Consider the following 7,952-nt stretch of genomic DNA (forward strand, 5'->3'; position numbering starts at 1 on the left):
TAGAGCATTGTTGGATTTACTTCTCTAGATATTTTAGTATCGGCGGTATGTTTTATATATTAAGTTTTGGCCTAAATTACTTAATTTAATATTATAACTGGTAAGATATTTCAATGTTCTCAGCAATAATTGATTTCATTGACCTTAGTTATTTTATTATTGTTTTCGATGGAACTTTCATTAATTACATTTAATTACCAAGAAATGTTAATTACTTTGTTTACCTGGTCAACAAATTCTTGTTATCGACAATTTTAGCAAAGTGAATCACAGTTGAATATTTTGTTTATTAAATTTGACCTGAATTATGTTGTTTGTTTCAGTATTAGTCATTTATTTACAAAAATACCAAGTAGTGATTGCTTCTACTAATCAGTCCCCAATGATAACGTGATTCCCGCGCAAACGCGAGGACACGTCCATTTCATGATAATAGATAAAACAACAGTCCAAGTAAAATGACAAGTAAATATCAGTATTTGTTTTATTAGTATTTTACAAAATAGCTCAGTCGGGTAAAATGCAGATACCAATATCAAATCATCAAATCGTTTTGTATAAGTTCGAATCCTCATGACGATTTTTTTTCAGATTTGCTTTTGTTTTTCAATTCTGTTCCCGTACTATTCGTTTCTTTCTTTGGTGGTTTGTATTTGCAAATATATGTCTTTATACATGTATAACAAATGTTCATTGTTCACTTTCTATTTTACGTGTTTAGTACATGCATTTAATAAATACCATATCATTTTTCTCATCTACCATATAGGCTTCAGATATTTCTCTGTCGTTGTGTCATAGAGGAAAGAAAGGAATAAATATTATGCAAAAATAAAACGAAAATGAACTCCCATCGCTGAGTTTCGAACCCACGTGACAAAAGATCTGATGAACATAATCAGTATGCTTTACCACTGAGCTAATTTGTACTGGGTACGAAAACTCGAAATTTTTACATTTTGACCAATTACTAAAATGTTGAATTCCCTATGCTTCATTTCAATCTATTTATAGTTATGTTTGTAAAAATCACGTTATCGTTGGGGTATGTCTGTTGTTTACGGTTATTTGTGTACTTAACTTAATTGATGTTTTGATTAACATGTTTCTGAAATTGCTTTTAATATTTTGAAAACATGTCAATTTTGGAAAAAGGTATAAATACTCAGAAAAATGCCTAGAAAGAAGAAGCGGGTTGGAAAGCGAATTGGACAGGGAATGCATACAGAGAGAGAGAGGGGGAGAGACAGAGAGACAGACAGACAGACTTCATAAGTGGAGTAAGATGAGATTGATAGAAGGTTAGGTCTTGTGGGAAGATGGAACATGTTTTACAGAAAGGGAAAGGAATAACTGAAGAAGGAGATCGAGTTAAAGAGAGGGTCGGTGGGGGTGGGAGTAAGGAGTATGGAAAATTTGGAATGGATGGAACAGTTAGGTTAATGTAACATAGAACATTCGGCTTAGAAGAATAAATTACTCAAAAGTTTTGCGTGGGACAAAATCGTTTAAGAAGCTGATGTATCTATACCTTAATCAATTCTTACTATACTTTATTTTGTTTATCTTGAAAATAAACCTGTGTGTGTTAAACAAAACTGCTGACTTTCTTCCTTACTCTATGCATCCTGCAAAGAGGAGTGTGCTGTTACATGCTTGATGGTGGACGAAGACTCCAGGTGCCCCTCCAAGACCTTTAAAGTTGAGGTATGTGTCTTGAATGTGACACATTACCTTATTACGGTGAATATTTGTATCATGATATTTGAATATCCGTCTATGCATACAAAAATTATAGAGCGGAGAAGAAAAATGTCGGCTTTAAATCTTAGACCTTGACCTTTGAGCCAGGGTTTGGATTTGCACGCGGCACGTTGTTATTTTTGTGCCATGTTATTTGAATATCCATACTCCCCTAAAACGTTAAAGGGCGGACAAGAAAAATGACCTTATATCTTTGACCTCTAAATGTGACCTTGATATAGATGTCTGGATGTGGTTATTTGTGCCAAGTTATTTCAAAGTCCACCAATGTACAACAAAGTTGTAGAGCGGACAAGATTTTGTGCCCACACGTACTCTTGCCCTTACACACACACGGACTTACTTGTGGCACTACTCAATTTCGAAGATACAACAAGCGCTTCGTGAGAAGAAGTTGTTAACATTTAGGGCCTATTTTGAAATACATGTATGTGGATTTCGGCGTAATGAAAATAGTGTCAGTCGCAAATTTCCAAAAAAAAAAAAAAAAAAACGACCTAGAGCAGCAAGAGCTGCGGTAACCAGGTTCACCGCTCGTAAAATCTCAACAGTATATCCATCGGCATATAGACAGATGTCGGCCAACTTGGGTATTTTCCTCGCAGCTGTAAACTGTGTTATTTTTAAAACTAAGAGAGCAAAGTTACAAAAAATGCAACTTAAGGTTCTTCTGACAAAACGCTGCTTAAAATAGCACATGTCTGAAATACAGTAAAAATCCAAAGGCCTGAAAATCTACATTCTAAATCCTGGAATCTCCCTCGTCGATAGAGTTAAACAGGGAATCAGGACCAGTCCTGATAAATCTCAGGCCTGTATAAAAAGGAGTGTCACTTTCCAGGGGGCTGTAAGAAATAATGCAATAATCATCGGGGAAAAATTATTGCCATTATTATTATTATACCAGATTTATATAGCGCCCATTTCATGATAAACACGTTCAAAGACGCTTTACATATAGCAAACACAGGGCGCGAAATTCATCCTCTACTAGTACAGACACAGAGCGATCTGACCAGAGGGACAGAGTGCTCCCGGAAGAGACAGAGAGAAATTCTTTTTAGATACAGGCCTTTCCGGCTAACTTAGCCTAGCTCTTTGCGAATAGACAGTCTGGTTTTTTAACGTGCCCGGTGTATATCACCGACACACGCGAAGCCGTCTTTCCCGGGAAGAACCAGTACATGCCTCTTAGTTAGGTGGGAGACAGTACCTGGACCGGGATTCGAACCCCGGACCTCTGGATTGACAGTCAAGCGTGTTACCACTAGACCGCTGGACCACTATATTACTTTATTACTTCTGATGCAGCTGTTATACTTAGCATTAGGCAGGTGTGTTATACAATGATCGTTCGCAAAATGTGATTGTTTCGCTACAGGTAACTCGCAAAAAAGGCAAAACTTCGATCAAAATTCTACACAGGATTTTTAGAGCAAAAATGCGCATAGACTATTTTCAGAAATGTGTGTAAGTAGCCAGTAAATACAGGTAAGAACAAGTTTTTATTTAAAACATATACATTTGTATATCATACGTCCATACTTTCTAAAAACATAATAAGAAACTAACATAAAATGAGTCTTCCTATCCAAAGTCTACCACTCACCATCTCAATACTCGACTTCTGTAAGTGCAATAATCAGGTATAGCCTGAATTTATACATCCCAAACTAATCACCTCCCTATAAATTCAGGCTATGCCTGATTATTGCATTTACAGTAACGCCAAAGAAGAAAATAGTATTCCGTCGGAGAGTGAAACGTCTTTTACGGCCTGTAAGCATGACGGAAATTAAGGCTTCAAGTTCTTTTGTGCCTTTAAGAAAGTCACAAGTGTTAGATTTAAATCTACCTTTTCTATGTTATGTATTTCCGCCATTTAAGTGAACTTATAACGCAGGCTAATAATTTGTGTTATTGACTCATTTATTCAAAATCAGTGGTATAAAAAGGATACCTATAGGTGAACAAGTCCGGTCAATTGTTTATGTCAGAACAATAACTGAACTTTGCTTTAGTAGGTGGCCAATTCCATGTCCGGTCAATGGTTTATGTCAGAAGAAAAAATGAATTCTGCTTTAATAGTTGACCAAGTCCGGTCAATGGTTCATTTCAGATTAATAACTGAACTCTGCTTTAGTAGGTGACCAAGTCCAAGTCCGGTCAATGGTTTATGTCAGAACAATAACTTACCTCTGTTTTAGTAGGTGACCAAGTCCGGTCAATGGTTTATGTCAGAACAATAACTGAACTCTGCTTTAGTAGGTGACCAAGTCCGGTCAATGGTTTATGTCAGAACAATAACTGAACTCTGCTTTAGAAGGTGACCAAGTCCAAGTCCGGTCAATGGTTTATGTCAAAACAATAACTGAACTCTGCTTTAGAAGGTGCCCAAGTCCGGTCAATGGTTTATGTCAGAACAATAACTGAACTCTGCTTTAGTAGGTGACCAAGTCCAAGTCCGGTCAATGGTTTATGTCAAAACAATAACTGAACTCTGCTTTAGAAGGTGACCAAGTCCGGTCAATGGTTTATGTCAGAACAATAACTGAACTCTGCTTTAGAAGGTGACCAAGTCCGGTCAGTGGTTTATGTCAGAACAATAACTGAACTCTGCTTTAGTAGGTGACCAAGTCCAAGTCCGGTCAATGGTTTATGTCAAAACAACGCCTGAACTCTGCTTCAGTAGGTAACCAAGTCCGGTCAATGGTTTATGTCAGAACAATAACTGAACTCTGCTTTAGTAGGTGACCAAGTCCGGTCAATGGTTTATGTCAGAACAATAACTGAACTCTGCTTTAGTAGGTGACCAAGTCCGGTCAATGGTTTATGTCAGAACAATAGCTGAACTCTGCTTTAGAAGGTGACCAAGTCCGGTCAGTGGTTTATGTCAGAACAATAACTGAACTCTGCTTTAGTAGGTGACCAAGTCCAAGTCCGGTCAATGGTTTATGTCAAAACAACGCCTGAACTCTGCTTCAGTAGGTGACCAAGTCCGGTCAATGGTTTATGTCAGAACTCTGCTTTAGTAGGTGACCAAGTCCGGTCAATGGTTTATGTCAGAACAATACCTGAACTCTGCTTCAGTAGGTGACCAAGTCAATGGTTTATGTCAGAACAATACCTGAACTCTGCTTCAGTAGGTGACCAAGTCAATAGTTTATGTCAGAACAATAACTGAACTCTGCTTTAGTAGGTAACCAAGTCCGGTCAATGGTTTATGTCAGAACTCTGCTTTAGTAGGTGACCAAGTCCGGTCAATGGTTTATGTCAGAACAATAACTGAACTCTGCTTTAGTAGGTGACCAAGTCCAAGTCCGGTCAATGGTTTATGTCAAAACAATAACTGAACTCTGCTTTAGTAGGTGACCAAGTCCGGTCAATGGTTTATGTCAGAACAATAACTGAACTCTGCTTTAGTAGGTGACCAAGTCCAAGTCCGGTCAATGGTTTATGTCAAAACAATAACTGAACTCTGCTTTAGTAGGTGACCAAGTCCAAGTCCGGTCAATGGTTTATGTCAAAACAATAACTGAACTCTGCTTTAGTAGGTGACCAAGTCCGGTCAATGGTTTATGTCAGAACAATAACTGAACTTTGCTTTAGTAGGTGGCCAATTCCATGTCCGGTCAATGGTTTATGTCAGAACAATAACTGAACTCTGCTTTAGTAGGTGGCCAAGTCCAAGTCCGGGCAATGGTTTATGTCAGAACAATAACTGAACTCTGCTTTAGTAGGTGACCAAGTCCGGTCAGTGGTTTATGTCAGAACAATAACTGAACTCTGCTTTAGAAGGTGACCAAGTCCGGTCAGTGGTTTATGTCAGAACAATAACTGAACTCTGCTTTAGTAGGTGACCAAGTCCGGTCAATGGTTTATGTCAGAACAATAACTGAACTCTGCTTTAGAAGGTGACCAAGTCCGGTCAGTGGTTTATGTCAGAACAATAACTGAACTCTGCTTTAGTAGGTGACCAAGTCCGGTCAATGGTTTATGTCAGAACAATAACTGAACTCTGCTTTAGAAGGTGACCAAGTCAATGGTTTATGTCAGAACAATACCTGAACTCTGCTTCAGTAGGTGACCAAGTCAATGGTTTATGTCAGAACAATACCTGAACTCTGCTTTAGTAGGTGACCAAGTCCAAGTCCGGTCAATGGTTTATGTCAGAACAATAACACGGGCTGTAAACACTGGCCAGTGATACTTCCGAGGCGGTGCTAATGACCGGAACTACACGAGAAATGTAAACAAAGACAAAGGGTGAGTTTATATTTTTCTCTCTGTCACAAATTTAATCCTTATTTAAAACAAAAAGGGCAATGCTATTCCACTCAGAATTGGTTAAACGTCTTATGTATGCAGGTCAATCTGCAGAGCGAAGGCATTAATTTTCTTGACGTGAGAACTTTTGAAATTTGTGAAACAAGACCAACCGAAAGTGGACATATGTCTATGTATATCGCCCCTGATTTACACAAGTCAGAGATTTCAAAGTCGTCGTTAAGATGTTGTTGAAAAGAATGTCTAATTACTGTATATTCTACGTGATTTTATGGCGGATTACTACTGTCTGTGTATTTTTGGCTAAGAGGAGGAGCCAGCAACACAGAGAAGGCGAATAGAACCAGAGTGGGAACCAATGCACATTAAATATCAGGGTGTTAAGTTATTAGCAAACGATCTGCTTTCTTTAAACTGCATTTAGATATAAATCGTCATCTTGTCTCTATTTTCACATGTGTAATTGCTCCCGAACATAGTGCCATTAGTTGTATACGATATTTTCAATGTAAAGGGAATTTCTCATTCGACAACAGTTTTCATGTCCTATGACTTTTGAAATTGAACTGAATAGTGTAAGATATGTCGCAATGGTTAAAAGATGACACATTTCATTTTGAATAATTGCTTTGTTGTTTGTTAAGTCACGTATAGATATACTTAAAGTCTTATGGTTGGGCACGTTCATTACAGTAGTCAACATGGTCAAGAACAATTTAAATAAAGAAATATGAAAATAGCTTACTAAAAGTTACAGCTAAAATCAGTATCACACATGTTCTAAAAGATAACTATCAAATTGAAATTGTCATGTTTTTGAGGTATTTATTCCCCGTTAGAATTGGAAGGATATAGTTTCGACATTTTCCGTGTTTCTCTGCCGTTCTATAGCTGTATATTCAAACAATAACAATATGAGTTTTGAACACACAGCTACGGCTTCAGAACGACAGATGAAGACAAAACAAAATTCCTTCGACTTGAATCAGGGAATAAATATCTCCAAAACATGCCGTTTCAATTTGTTTGTTACCTTTCAAGTATGTGGGATAATAACTTTTAGCTGTAAAATTAAGTGATGTTGTTTCATGTTTTCTTACTAAAACAAGGCCTTTTACAAGTCTGCCAGTAAAACTTTCAGTAAAACCTTTAAGTTTAAAAGCGTGACTAAAAACACAGCAAAGCAAATATTTAAAAAAACGGAAGTGTTATTCCGAGAATAAACAAAATTTGTAATCATATCAATTTTCAAAATGTTTTCACTACTCAGTTAAATATTCTGCCATGTAGACTGTTGTCGTATGGGAAAGTCCCCTTACATTGCAAGTATCATATACAACTAATGACGCTATGTTCTAGTTCCATTACACATGTACCAATAGAGACAAGAGGAAGATATCTATTTAAATGCAGTTTAAGGAAAGTAGGTCATTTTTCTAATAACATAAGCGTTGAACACCCTGATATTAAATGTGCCTTGACTCCTACTCTTGTGTTAAGCGTCTCCGCTGTGTCGCTGGCTCCTCCTCTTGGCCAAAAGTACACAGACGTGCAAATCCGCCTACAAATCACTACATTATACAATAATAAGACATTCTTTTCAACATCATTTGAACGATGGCTTTGAGATCTCTGACTTGTGTTAATTAGGGCAAAATACATAGACATATGTCCACTTGGTTTAATTCGGTCCTATTTCACAACTTTCAAAATTTCTCACGTCAAGAAACGCTGGCTCTTTTTTCAACTCTCCTCCATAAAGAGTGGGAGCCAGTGTTTACAGCCTGTAAATAACTGAACTCTGTTTTAGTCAATATGTAACATTTTATACGGTTCGCCAAACCGTACTAGGGATGAACAAATAAATGTTCAACATCACAAGGACCAACTACGCCTTTTAT

The sequence above is a fragment of the Mercenaria mercenaria genome, chromosome 14 (assembly GCF_021730395.1).
Source record: "Mercenaria mercenaria strain notata chromosome 14, MADL_Memer_1, whole genome shotgun sequence".
NCBI lineage: Eukaryota > Metazoa > Mollusca > Bivalvia > Venerida > Veneridae > Mercenaria > Mercenaria mercenaria.